The sequence below is a fragment of the Crocodylus siamensis genome, chromosome 4 (genome assembly GCF_052110815.1).
Source record: "Crocodylus siamensis isolate JL-2025a chromosome 4, ASM5211081v1, whole genome shotgun sequence".
NCBI classification, from domain to species: Eukaryota; Metazoa; Chordata; order Crocodylia; family Crocodylidae; genus Crocodylus; species Crocodylus siamensis.
In genome coordinates, this window is record NC_143398.1 from 235,189,980 (window position 1) to 235,204,822 (window position 14,843).

A 14,843-nucleotide genomic window follows, 5' to 3' on the forward strand; every position below is an offset into this window, starting at 1 on the left:
ATGAATGTAGCATTCCCCAACATGCCTGAAGGAAAGTCTCCATGCCTTAGTCATAGTCATGCCAAAAAAGTGTCCAACTTCCATATCTCTGAACTCAGTGGCAGATTCTTGGTTAGTGTAGTTGGCAGAGTCCATTTATTGCATTTATTTCCACGGCAAAAGGATAAAACTGCTCCATTATGACTGGGTTTTGCCACATAAGGACACAGTGCAAAAGGCTGAACACTGCTGAATTATACCAGGAACATCCTGTGGAAGGACCTACATCCCCTCTCACCTGCATGCTTAATACAAAGGGGCTAGTCATTACCTCCTAAGTTGCATCAGTGGCAATTCATAGTCTTGTACTCTAACACTGGCTTAGTTTTGCTGACTAGGAAACTGAGAAGAGCAATCCCCAGCCTAAGCATCCCATCTCCTGTACTGCCTGTTGCATAAATACCCAATACAACTACTATCTAGTCCTTACTCTTGTCCTCTGTAGGAGTCCCAAGGGAAAAGTGGAGATGAGCATAGTAGGTATTCATGCTCATTTAGTCTTTGAGTGCAGTGTGAATACAGTCAAGAAATGCAAGGATGTGGGTGATGTAGGAATAAAGTGTTGTTCATTTGACCCCTGCCTTGTTCCCATGATTTAGACTTAAACACGGAATACATGCATCATTTCACACCCACAGCAGATCCTTGTCATCATTCTAACTCTCAAATCATTTCACAGTGATTTTTGTATGAATTTTTGCTATTGAAATGTAACTATGTTTTGAAAAAAATGTTAAAATAGGCTAGAGATTCAAAATTTGGGGACAAATGTTGACAAATGTTGATTCATTGGTTTGGTTTTCTACGGTCTGGACCTTATATACTCATGATTTCAGAGTTTCAGCCATACAGAATTACAAGCAGGTCATAATCTTATAAACCATGTAGGTATCATGGTGCCGTGTTCTGAGAGTCCTCTGACGACAAATGAAATGGCCTACTTCGATCAAAATTACCCTGGGAAGTAGAAGCATGCCTACTAACTGCAACACCTACTGCAGAGTGGCCGCACTGAATTTGTGTTCTTGGTAGAGAAAATTCAGGTCCCCAGAGAGTCCTGTGGAAACTCCCCTTGCAGTGGTTGCTTACTGAACCTGTGTGCAGGGAGAAAAAAATGACCCATTATGAATTATCCCACACAATGGGTTGGGGTCTTCCAAAGGCTTCACCCTCAGCTCATTGCTTCTCTCATTTCCTTGTTGTTTTCAGTGGGAGAGAAGTTAAGCCAATGTCAAGTACTTCCTCCCTTGGGTATTTGTTTTAATGGAAAATTGAAGATAATTATAACTATGGATCAGGAAGTTGAGGTTACTGTAGCATCACTGTGCTTTTGGTTTGTCATATAGACAACATTCACTTTGGGAAAGACTTGTATAGGTTTAAAGAGGCTTGGAAAACATGTTCCTATTAGAGGTGGTGAAAAATCATCAGACGTAGCAAAACAGCGATTCTTCTGGAATCAGTTTTCTTAGAAGAGAGCATTGCTGAATTGTTTCATTTCACATACTGCTATTGCTGGTTGGGATCCACACCGAGTACAAGAGCCTGGTAACTTTCAAGAATTCAAATGCAATGCAGATTACAACCAGGATGTTCGGGGAGCAGAGCATCCCTCTCTTAGCAGATGGCTGCTGCCCACAATGTCCAATAATCACAACATAAAACCTTATTACTTTTGCATGCTGTGTCTGGAAAAATTTGCCAAGTGGCAGTCATTTTTCAGGGGATCTGAAAAGTTTTTTAGTGTGGAAATAATTTGCTTGAGGGTTGTTTGTTTTTTTTCTATCACCATCGTCAGTATTTCTACCAACAGGACCCATGTTCAGTTTGCAAGCATAACGGGCCTTTCATAGCACCTTCACAGAGATAGCATGAAAAATATAACACTATGCTGCACAAGTGACTGAGAGTTTTAAAAGTCCTACAAACCCTTTCAGACCCCGTGATTTGGCATAGCTTTAGATGCATCTTTGCCCTGGGAAATTCTTAGGATTTGGCTACTATCAATATATGAGATGCTAATAAGACAGTTTGCCTCATGTGATTTCAGCTAAGCATTGTTCCTTCTGCCTCTTGGCGATTTTCACAGATGATAGATGATGCTGTAAATGGAGTGTGCAGAAAAGAGCAACCTTCCTGCCGTAGACAAATTGCCTCCCTGTTTCCGCAGGCTGCATAGCTGTTATTTTTCCCCCATATTGCAATCTGTATTGGGTGTAACGTTACATAATAAGTGATTAAAGATCAATGATGACTAAGAAGGTAAGTGATCAAATATTTTTACCTGATAGACATGTACACATCATTTATCTCACTTTTCTCACAGAAGAAATTATACTGGATTCCTCAGCTATTATTTTGAAGCAAATGGAATCTTAGATTTATTTAAGCATTGATCTTTTTCTTTATGTCCCCTTGGAAGTCAAGGTAATGGAGCGGCAGTAGTCTTTTTTTTTTTTTTAGTGAATTGAATCAAACTTCAGTTCACCATCTTTTTACAGGTAGTTTTACAAATTTGATAAAGTCAAGTTAATGAGGGTATTCTGGAGATACTAAATCATGAGGATAACTATTCCTCATTGCTAGAAATATTTACTGGTCAAATACCTTGCTGAATTAACATTCAAATTAGTATTATGTGGGAGTTTCAGTGTTTTATATTATGACATCATCTAGGGTCCTTGAAAAGATCAAAAGCCTGTTGTGCTACCAGTTGTACAAATATACAGTAAATTAGAGTCCTTGCCCCAAAGACCTGGTAATTCAAATGTCAGGCCATAATGGCTGGATGAAACAAATATGAAATTAAGAAAAAAGGGAAGAGAGAGAAAAATAATAAGATGTTTTGCCCATGGGCGACTGGTGCCTCCCAAGTCTGGGGGGGCACCAGATTGTGAAGGGGAGGAGGGGGGTCTCTCAGCTGCTGATTGCCAATTGGGGGTGGGGAACGGCAGTGGCCTATCACCAGCACTTCCGGTTTTGCAGCTGGCACTTCCAGGGGGTGCACAGACAATCTCAGGCCCTACCTGTCACCAGTGGTTTTGACATAGACTATTTGCATAGGTCACCATCAGTTGGCAGCAGTAATTATGATACTCATAATTGCTGCCTGCCTATTCCTATCTTTCAGTTTTTTGTTCACATCACTGGATCACCCCTCTGAATTGTCTTCAGCAATACAAAGGGAAATTAATTCATTGTTGACATGTCAGTTCTAGGAAATTTTCAATATTAAGGACACACCCTGGAGATAGGAACCAAGAAACTTGGTATCAGCCAAATCCTCTCCCTTCAATTCCCAAAATGGCAGCCTCCCAAATCAACCACTAAAAAATGTATAACACCTCATCTCCTTCAAAAATTGAGGGTGTAAAGTCAGTTATTTCCGCAGATGTGGTAGAAATTCTTTTCAAGCAGTGGGGCATTTAAAAATAAAAAGGCACATCTGGGCTAAGTACAGACAGTCAAAAAGCCTGGGGCTGAATTGATTTAATTTTCACATGTTAGTCAAATAGATTGACTCAATAAGCAAATGAACAGATATTTGATACTGGAAATGCAGCCACATGCTTGCAGTGACCCAGGCCAGAAGCTGGGGGGCACTAGAGCATGCCTCCCTGCTGGCTGGAGCTGACAGCTTAGGCCCAGGTTAGCCCACCTACCCTGTGAGTGGGGGAGGTTGCAGGGGAGGTGCAAAGCATCCTGGGATGCTGGGGGACTGAAAGTTAACAGAAGTTCAATAAACTGATTTAACCTAAATCAGTTAAGTCTGATACTACATCCCTCCAGGTTTGACTTAAACTGATTTCAGCATTTTTAAAGTAGTTTCTGTGCACTGAACTTTTGTTGTGTTACACATTTGAGCCAGTTTCAATCCCTTACATCAGTTTATGTGCAATTTCTGTCCCTAGCCCTGATGTTCAGTTTCTGATTCAGCTGAGCCATTTCTATCAAGATCTTTAACGTTCAGTATTCCTCACCACAAAAGTTACCATTGCAGCTGGAAACCATCACACTGCATTGTGTCATGAGGAGTGGAGGAAGAGGGATAATCCTGAAGCCAACCTTCAGGTGCACAGCATATCCAAAACTCTTAGGCAATGGAGCTTAAGGTTTTATCCCTGTGGGCCAGATGAATGGTGCAGGGCTGGTCTACCAGCTGGATCAGGTCCTGCACCACCCAACGTGCTGCCCAGCCCCAGCCCTGCATGCCCGGATCAGTGCCTGAGGTCCCATGCCACCCCTGCCAGCCCCATGAGCCTGCACTGCCTCTGCCTGGTCCCATATTCTGGGATCAGGCCCTGTGCTACCCCATGTACATGATCTAGCATGCAGAAACAGCCTGTAGGGTGATCCAAGGACTCACGGGGAGCCCCACGGCCCAGATAACATGGCACTGGGGAGGCTGGATCTGGCCTGCAGGCTGGGAATTGAGCACCCCTGCCTTAGTGGATCTATTACAAAATATGGACAGTGAGTGCAGGTGAGCTATCCTAAAGTGAAAAATATATAGAATAGAAAACAAAGTCCCACACAATAGAGGTCATGTAAAAAGTAGATTTAAGTCCCAAGTGTTAAAAAGAGAAAGGATTTAAAAATGGGCAGAGTCTAGAGATGTTTGCATCCAGGCTGAGATTCCAACCAGCTTCTCAACATTTCAGCCCATCTTGGTTTAGTGACATCCTAACACTTTCCTTTGTGAGAGGGATCTCTGTTTGAAACAACCTGAATACACCCATTGTTGGCATAAGGTTTTTGATACTTGGCAGGTGGCTAGCCCTCATGTTACTGAGGTGCCTACCCTTTGTGCCATGAAATTCCACTCCATTTTTGCTGAGATAGTAGTATTAACATTGCCCTTTCTGTCCATTCCTTTGCCTTTTTCAGAAATTTTGAAATCCTGCCAAAAATAATTGAATGCAAACATCCTAGGGTAGCTGTGTAAGCCCAGCCAAAGCAGCAGGAATAGCAGCCATACACTCTGAACTAGGAATGCCTATAAAATGCCACAGTAACTGGCAGTAGGGAGTGATGGGAGACAAAAGCTCAGTCAGGTTCCCCTTCTCTTCTTGTATGCACTGAGGAGGAGGCCCTTTGGACCATTTTCTGTCTATTCTCTGGGGAGTAGACTAGGGGCAAGAAACTGGCCAAGCCCAGAGAGTGAAACTGATCTCCCCTCTCTAGTTGCAGGCCCAGCACATGGGAGCACCAGAGGGTGGAAGAACTGCTCTGAACCTTACATGGGAAAAGAAAAGATGAAAAGTTGGGCCAGGCTTGCCTTCCTTCTCCAACCTCTTCCTGAACTGAAGGTTGGAACCAGTGACCTATTTCCTTTCTGACCAAACAACCTTCTACTGTGGCCAGCTAATGGAGTTAGACCTGAAGGACAAGCAGTAGTAAAGTAGTAGTAATGCGTGTTGCTGTGCTCATAGTTCATGCTCATCTGTGATAGGTGGAGTATTTGCAAATAATGAAATTTGCTTTTCTTCTTTTCTTCTAAATACAAAATGAAACTCCCCCCAAAAATTGCAAACAGGAAACCATAGGAACAATATTGATGCTGCAGAAAAATCACTTAAGTTGAGAAGTGGCAGCTCCAGTCTTGTATCAGCCCTGTCGTATGTGTGCATTATGATATAACCCTTAATTACAAAATCACATACCGCATTGCAAGCCCCCTGGATATTTTGGTGCACTGAATGGATGCAAAAAACGCGGATAATTCAGTGTCTGATTTTGCAACCTGCATCACATTCTTTTAATATTATTTTTGTGTGGTATATAAACAGAGGCCCTGATTCTTCAGAGACTGAAGTATATGCCAAGATGTGCAGGTCTTTCATTCTTCAAGGCATTCGAGCTGTAGATTATACACCTACAGAGAATGACTTTAAACAACCCAAGAGAAACATTGTGGTCAGGCTAATATCCTTCCTCAAAAAGTAATCCAGACTGCCTGGCATCAAGGCAAAATATATAGTGCTATGGTCTGTCTCTTCTGTAGAAAAGGCTGATCCTTATCCTCCATTTTGAAGTTCTGCCAAATTATCGTACAGTACTTGAAACAGTGAAACATTCAGAAACAGGTGGATTTTAAAGCAAACTAAGTTTACTGGGAGATACAGTTTCAGGCCCAGTTATTTCAGTAGATGAGCAACTCTTAACACTTCTAAGCCTGAGTTCCTCCAGCTACACAATAAGAATCATAATACCCATCTCAGAAGGCCATGGAGAGAAGCGTTTAGGTCCTTGCTGAAACATATTTTTATTCTCATGTGTAAATAGCTTCCTTTCAAAATAAGGCCCTAGGAGGAAGAAGATCTATGAGGAAAATTAGGCTTTGTTCTCAGGTTTTTACATGTATAGCTGGGAGAAGAAAGAAATTAGTGGACTCAGCCAGGGGCAGATCCAGGATTTCCCAAAGCTGGGTGTGGGAGCGGCAACCCCTCCCCCCCCACTGCAGGGGTGGCTCTTACCCTTGCTTTCGGCCTTCCCTGCCCCACAAGTGTGGGCAGACCATGCTGCAGGAGACTTGGTGGAGTTTTTAAAGTCCTAAAACAGGTAAAAATACCTCCCCCTCCTACACCCAACTCCTGCTGTATTCTCCATGGCTGGGGAGGGGACAGAGGCAACAGTGCAAGTGGCTCTGCCTAGCCCCAGTGCAGGGAAAGGCAACCCCTATCCATCCTTGCCCTTGTCCCCATCCCCAGCGTAGCCCAGCCCCTGTGTAGCAGGCAGGAAGGGCTCTGATGTTTCTCCACTATCAGGACAGCCGGTAAGGCAGGCAGGGGAGCAGATGGAGGGGTAGGATGGGGGGAGGGGGGGGGGAGGATGCAGTTGGAGCAGGAGAGGTAAGGGAGAGGGTATTTTCACCTGCTTTAGGAACTTTAAAAGGTCTCTGGAGGCTCCTGTGGCATATCCAATCCAAAAGGTGGGGAGTGCAGCCATGCCACTGCCTCTACTCTGGGTCTGCCCCCGGACTCAGCTCCTAAAACTAGAGAATGGAGGTTTCCACAGTAATCCCTGTCAGGTACAAGAATGGTAAAGTTGAATTTGGAAGCAAATCATGCTCCTCGAGTATTTGCCATTACTGAGCCTAATGCAACACAGTGAAAGCGGCCAGATCAGCAGGTTGTTATGGTTCTTATTAGGAAAAGGCCCAGTGGCGGGGTGGGATAAGATGTAGTGTAAATGCCTGTTTAAAATATTTTGTGCTTGAAAGTCTTGCTGTGTAGCAGATCTACATAATCTAGGACTTATTGTTTCATTGCACCGTCTAGCCATTAGTTCTTTCTTTCAAGCTACTTTGAGAGCCAAGAATCCTTAAAGCATAGTTGAAATCCTGGGACCAGCTTTGCTACAGCGACTGAGTTGTGAAATATGATAAGCACAGAGCCCTTAAGGCAAGCAAAGCTAAAAGAGACTTTGCAAGATGTTTCTCCTCTCTAAGCATGGGCAGATATTTCACTGTATCGTCTCTAAATGCTCAGGTCTAGTAAATGTGCCTTTCCTCAGGTATCCAATACATCACAGCTTGTCAGGGTGTCTTGTTCCTGGCTGGAACGTCTGCTTGGATCTTCTGAATAGGGATTGTGTATTCAGAGCTGAGCATTTTAATGCTACAGCTCTTGGGAGAACATCTTGTAAACAGGCCAGAGGCAAGGATAAGCAGAGAGCCTAACAGAGCCTCTTTACTCTGAAGGGAAAGGCAGGCAGAAGCTTGTGTCTTTTCGGTTAATAGAAGAATGGGGTATTTTGGTTCACATGTCTGTTACTTAGAAAGCACACAAGGCGGGGAATGGGATGTCCTGGGGGGTACACGAAACACTATGCTGAGGTGTAGCAGCAAGGGAATACTTGCTCTTCCTTTTCAAGCCCAAAGGAAAGTGGGGGGTTAATGGGAAGTGGCACTTGGGAGCGTCTCAGGTCAGGGAAGTGTCCAGGATCTGCTGAATGCACTCTCAACAGCTGGCTGCCTTTATTTCTCCGCTGATCCTGGAGACTGCCAGGCTTTATGCCCTTCAGTGGAGCCCTGTGTTTTTGTGCAAGTAGGCAACCCACTGCGCCACCAAACCTCTGCCATGCTGTTCGATCTCTGGGAACAAGAATTGTGCAGAATAACATGGCCAGTCCCAACCCTCCCAAACCAGGGGTAACGGTATTAGTTTTGTGTATCCAGGCTAGATGCTTTAATCCCGCTAGTAGGTCTATGATAGCAGCCCTCTCCATCCCCCTTCAATGGTATGGCCATTAGAAAAGAAGCATTTGCTGCTTCATTCTTTGTTGTCAATCGGCACTTTTAGCTTTGCCATGTAGCCGAGTCATATTATGGCCGACTGCATTTTGATTCAGATGAGTATTCCTCTTCTCACAGGTCCAGGGCCTCTGTCACAGAAACCACTTCACAAGGCCTCTCTTGTCCATTGACTATTTGCACGCACATAAGGGACCATTGCTATCACCTTGTCCGATCTCCTCCATAGCACAGGCAGTGCCAGCATTCACATTAATTGTCAAGACTGAAAACAAAGAGGTACTTAGTGTAGGCCATGGCATTGTGATGTATTTATACAGCTTGAGTTGGCCTTGAAAGGCAAAGATGCTTCTCCCCAATTCCAAATCTAACTTTCAAAAGATGTCCGTTAACACTTAAAGTTGAAGAGGCTCACGGAAGCAGCATATTTTTTATTTTCATTATTTTATGAAGTTATAGGAAGTTTAGGCTTCCCTGTAGGTTGCTGTAAATTCTAGTATGTTCGCTTAAAAAAAATTAAATCCCACAATTTTTAAAACATATAATTTCTAAGCACGCAAACTTATTTAAAATACCTACCATTCTTTAAATGTGCAGAATCCTTAAGTACGTTATTTCAAAGGTTAATTAATCTCACCATTAAGAACTTGCACTTTCTAGCCACGGTAATTTTGGCCTTTTCTCTTGGCTTGAGGAGACTTCTAAAATCTCAAATCTGCTCTCACTGTGTGTTCTTGTAGACGGTAATTTAGCCACACCTTAAATTTCTCTTTACTCGCCTAACCTCTTAGGCTAAGTACAGACAGCCCGAGACTGAATTGATTCAGTCTTTGCAGGTTAGTCTGGCTGTGTAAATTGAATCAACAAGCAAGTGAACAGACATTCACTTTTGATTCTGGAAATGCAGCCACAGAACTGCAGCGGCCCAGGCCAGAAGCTGGTGGGTGCAGGGGAGGGGGTGGTGCCAGAGCATGCCCGTATGCTCAGCTGGAGCAGACAGCTTGGGCCAAGGCCAGCCCACCCACCCTGTGAGGGGAGCTTTGCGGGGAAGGTGCAAAGCATCCTGGGATGCTGGGGGACTGTGAGTTAACTCGAATCTGGAGGGAATCTGGGACAGAAGTTCAGTCTTCTTCTTTCATATAGCTGACTTGAAGCAACAATTATAAGTCCAGTTTAAGGTCAGTTAACCAGTCTAATGCACTTGAGGAAAGGGAATGCATCTCTGCAGTGTCACCATCACATTATATAAAGGGCAGAGTGCTGTTATGTGGTCCATAGGTTGACCAGGATTGCCACAGTCACATTTTACAGACCTCCTAATACACCATTTGTGCCTCAAGTGACTGCAGCGGCCATGCCTAGTTCGGATCTGATTTAGAGCCGTCTGTTTTTCGTGGAAGGTCAAAACCAGGAGGATTTATTGCTGGGTCAGAAATGAGATGTTTACTCTCAATGGTGGTTTCATTCCATGCTTTCCTCCAAGTTCAGTACACCAATTTAATCTAAATCAGTTAAGTCTGATACTACATTCACCCAGGTTTGTCGTAAACTGGTTTTGGCCATTTTGAAAGTAGTCTATGTGTGCTAAACTTCTGTTGTGTTAGAGATTTGAACCAGTTTCTGATCACTTATACCAGTTTATGTGTAATTTTTGTCCCTAGCCTTAATGTTCTTTTGGATAAACTAAACAGACTCAGCTTCTTTAGTCTCTCACTATTGGACAGGATTTCTGGACACCAAATCATTCTTTTCTGAACATTTTCCACTGATGTGAACATCCTCCTTGAAATATGGATTTTTAGTCTTGAGGGCTATGAATTTGTCACCTTTAATGTTTTGAGTAATTCATGGGCGTAAAAAGAAAAAAAAAAAGACGGTGTTTCAGAAAGCAAATGATTCTGGGAAATACTTTCTTGTGTGTTTGGCCTGTTTGCCTGGATCACATGAAGACATTTTTAAATCTTGTTGTTCTAAATCATGAGTTTTCCTCATGGCAATTGTTAGGTTCAGGGTGTCAAGGGAAAAACCATCTATATATTTCCTGCCAAACTGAGTTCTGAGTGTCATCTCAGCTTGAAGGACACAAAACAGTATTCTGGGTCTGTAGTACAGTTTCATTGCCATTGTCTATCTCTAGGAGTTTATTTAGCATCATAATGTTCCACATTGCTTGGATGGTACAAAACATGAAAACTTCAGTAAAGTTAAATAGATAGAAATAGGTTAGATCCTTAGCTAATATACGTTAAAAATAGTGGCGTTGACTTTAATGGAATAGCAGGAATTTACATTCTGTAAGCACTTAGCCCAGGCAGACCTAATAATTTAGTGATCCAACAACTACAGGATATAAATAATGCACAGAAAATTGTTTTCTGTGTATTATATCCTTGACCCTTTGTGTATTCTGCCCAACAAAATCACTATAATTCTTTCCCTTACAGCCTCCTTACGATATACTTCCTAGGTAACCAAAGTTATTGTATATATGGAACAGTGGTGGCAAACATGGCTGCTTTTAAAATAACCTGTTTTCCTTGGGAAAAAAATGTGCTGAAGCTTCAGGCAGGCGAGATTCTTTGGGTAGATATGATGTCTTTTATTAGACCAACTGAGTAGTTGGAAAAATGGTCTTAGCAAGCTTTCAGGTGCAGTCACCCTTCCTCAGGCATAGGGTGTCTCTGCTGTTCAGAGAATCCAAGGAATGAGAGAAGCTAAAAAAACCAAAGCTCTGATTTTTTTCCATATTACTAGAAGCTCTGGGTATGAAGACATTAAGAGTTCTACTCATTAGGGGTGTGCAAAGCGGGTCTTATTTGATCCGCATTCAGCATGAATCAGGGACAGTGATTCAGTTCGTTGATTTGGATCACTGTCCCTGATTCAATTTGGCCGAATCCGAATATGAAGATTCGATGCTGATTTGGAGAATCAGCGATTCAGACATAGACACAGCTTTAAAAGTTTGTTCCACATACCTCAAGGTACCCGTGCAGCTCATGAAAACTGTGATGCTGGGACACATGGGGCGTTGCACAGGAGTGCAGGAGGGACCTCCATGTGCTCAGCGGTGAACCCAGAACTGGACTGGAAGTACTTCTGGTCCAGTTCTGGGTCTTCTGGGGAGAGCACTGGGGGGCTCCCTGGCTCTGCGATTGGCTGCAGGGGGACCCCAGGTGCCCCCCAGACCCAGGAGGCACTAGTAGCTGAGCTGGAGAGCATGCGGGGGGGGGGCCCAGCATGGTCTCCAGTGGACCCAGAAATGGACTGGAAGTGCTTTTAGTCCACTTCTGGGTCTGCTGCCTAGTGCATTGGGGAGCCCCCCATGCTTCTGTGGGACATTGCATCTGCCCCAGCATCACAGCACTCACGAGCCCTTGCGACCTAGAGGTATGTAGAAAAAACATTTAAAGCTGTCTCTATGTCTGAATCTCCGAATCTCTCTGAATTGATTTGAAAGGTTCCAATTCGATTCAGAGAGATTAAAGGGGCCTCTGATTCAAATTGGATTCAGAGATTCAGCCACTGAATCAGGCCGAATCTCCGAATTGAATCAGGGACTGAAGCTTCGCACAGCCCTAATGCTTATATGAACAATTACAATGTAACTTATGTTGGCATGCTGCTAGAAATACATGAGTGCAAAAACGTTTGAACTTTGTGTTTCATTCAGGATTAAAGCTGTGGTGAGGTAGCTCACTTAGGTCACTGCAGAAGCATTTGGATGTAACAGAAGAGCTGATACCCACCCTTGAGAGGCAACTCCTCTCTTCTTTTAAAGTGGATGAAATATTACATCTGTTCACAGAACCTTATTTTCATTTTCTGACAGAAGTATGGACATTCATAGAACAAAGCAACAGCACTTCCTCCTGATGCTGCCTTAAAATATCCGTATTTCAGAGAAGTATGGTAAATGGAAAGGCATTTGCTTATTGTGGGATCTGGATGTGCTCTGTGCCTAACTAAGCAATATTAAGCATGAACTGAGCATTAAACTAAGCATGAGAGAATGCTACGCAGTGGGGCCCGTCTTTCAAGCGTTCGTGTGCTTTACTTTGTATTCTCGGGTCATAGACAGGTATTACGTTTGTGCCAGGAAATATAACCTTTTCCGGACACAAAAGGTAAGCATGCAGTTCAAGCAGCGTGCAATGGAAAAAACCAAAAAATAGTGATTCTGCTGTATAAACGTTAGCTCATTCAAGGGGCAACTTCACTGGAGGGGGTTAGGTTTTGTATTGCCACAAATAAGGCCGGTACGTTTGCTCGCCGCACACCAGGGAACCCTGGTATTCTACCTTCCACCGCTCTCCCTCCTTGCCCCCCGCCCCCAAAGGGGAGGGAGAGTAGGCTGGCTCCTTGGTAGGCGGCTCAGCGGCAAGTTGCCAGGGCACTCAGCACTGCTGCCTCCTGCCTGGTTCCAGATTGGCAGGACTGGGCAGAGATGGTTTTGTCTTCAACCCCAGGAGCTGCCCCTACTCAGTCCTGCTGATCAGCTGCAAAAGCCAGTGTCATGTTCCTGGGCCCCAGGTGAGAGGGGCCGCACAGCTCTGGGCCTTGCCACCCACCCCTCAGGAGCCCTGGGAGCAGCTGCTCTTCCTACAAGTACTGTGGTAGCTCTTCCTTCTGCTACAGCCTGCACAAGTAAGAGCTAGTTTGCCCACAGTGGTAATGGGTGGAGAGCATGTCTCCCTCCAACCGCCCCCTGCTCCCAGCCCACTGGTGAGTATAGGCTACCTTGGGACCAGGAGCAGCTCAAGGGCAGTAGCCATATCTACAAGCACAACCCTGGTTCACCACAGAGAGGACATGCCCCCCACCCCAGGGCAGCTGGGGCCTGCTACTCCTATACAGCTTTCTCTGGTGGATACCCACATTGGCATCACCTGGAAACAGCCTGTGTGCCTGGGCAGGGATTAGGGGTGGGGGCAGAGTAAAAGAGAAGCTCCCTATCATCCTCTGGCTAGAGAGCATGACACTGAGGTGACACTCTTGCTTTAGCCATGGGGACGTTGGTACATCCCCCTTCTTGAAATATACATGGCAATTCTTAGTGCTGTGAAAATATTTCAAGCTGGGGGATGTACCAGTGTCCCAGCCCTGTGGCTAGACGAATTTCATGGAAACTCTTGGTGTTGCAGCTGGACTCCTTGCTGGCTTCAGGGGGATGACTCCTGCTAAAAGTGTAAAACTATCTGAAGGACTGAAAAATGTAAGTTTTTCTCTATGTGGTGAATGTACTATGCCTAATGAGGCACCACTAAGCATGCTCTATTGCTCTATTCAGGCTGCTCTGCCAAATGAATCAGTATAACCATGTCTGAACAGCACCGAGGGCAGGCTAATTGGCACTGTCACTCAAGAATGCTAATAAGCTCAACCAAAGCACTGCACAGATGCAACAGTAGTGCTTCCAATTTAGGAGGCGGTGTACCTGAAGCAGCACAGGGTGCTTGCGGTCAGTGTTGTTGGGCATGGTAAATTTAGCATATAGATATGGCCTTAGAAGGTAACTTACTTAGGGTGTAATCTGAACCTACTGGTTGCGTCCAGACGTGTGGACGTTTGGTTCTCGAGGGACAATTAGCGGCGGCGCTCCTTGTGCCACCACTGGTTGTCCCTAGGGAATGCCTGTGCCATGGGCCAGCACCGGGCTGGCCCCATCAGCCTTACGTGGAGTCCTGGGGGCCTCCAGGGGCTGCAGCAGCAACAAGCCTGCTGCATGGAGCCTGGCCAGCAGCAGAGCACAGCTCCGGCCGACCAGGCTCCAGCTTTGGGCAGCTCATGCTGCTGCCGCATGCGCCAGTCCGCTCTTTCTTTTCTGTGCCTATCCATGGGTTAAAAAAACCCTCTGTACTTCTCCCTTGCTGTGCGGAGAACAGCTGAATGTGCAGTGTGTGGCACTGCACATGTGTCTGCAGTGCCATGTACCACACAGCCACTGAGGGCAGGTAAGTCTTCCCATTGACTTAGTCATCCATCAATAGGCTCTAAATGTATGATGAAGCAAGTCCACCAAGAGTCTGCTTTCTCTTGGGAACCAGATACCATTTTGGTAAAGTAGAGTATGCAGGTTGTTCACAATCAGTTTTAATGGTGCGGAGGGTTTGGCTACAGTAGTTTTATACTACACCCGACAACCCAACCATTAGGGCAAATCTATATGCTTGTATGAATCATGAACTTCTACACCTGCTTCAGCTTCTGACATGGACTGATGCATCATTGCTGACTCATTTTCCAACAACAAAGCTGTTCAAATGAAGATGAAAATTCATGTCCCTTGGCTAACAAACAGTTTAAGCCAACTTTGATAATACTAATGAACTTTAAGGTTTATTGCAAAACATTTTAAATGTGCTCTCAGGTAGGTAGATTACCTAGAGAGGTTGAGGAATCTCTTTCTTGGTAGTTTGTAACACCCTGTTGGACAAACACTTGCCTGGCATGGGCCTGCTTTGAGCAGGTATTGGACTAGATGACCTCCTGAGGTTCCTTCCAGCTCTATTTTTCAATGAGTCTAACTTTTGGAAAAGTTTACTTTCAC

At 44.6% G+C, this 14,843-nt stretch overlaps 1 long non-coding RNA gene across 1 annotated transcript in view; it reads left to right on the forward strand.

The window, feature by feature from the left end:
- Positions 1 to 14,843, forward strand: part of LOC149867667 (uncharacterized) — a 36,368-nt gene that overhangs the window by 4,953 nt on the left and 16,572 nt on the right. The window contains exon 3 of the long non-coding RNA XR_016441646.1: positions 12,126 to 12,205. This is a non-coding gene — a long non-coding RNA (uncharacterized LOC149867667). The remainder of the gene's footprint in view (positions 1 to 12,125; positions 12,206 to 14,843) is intronic.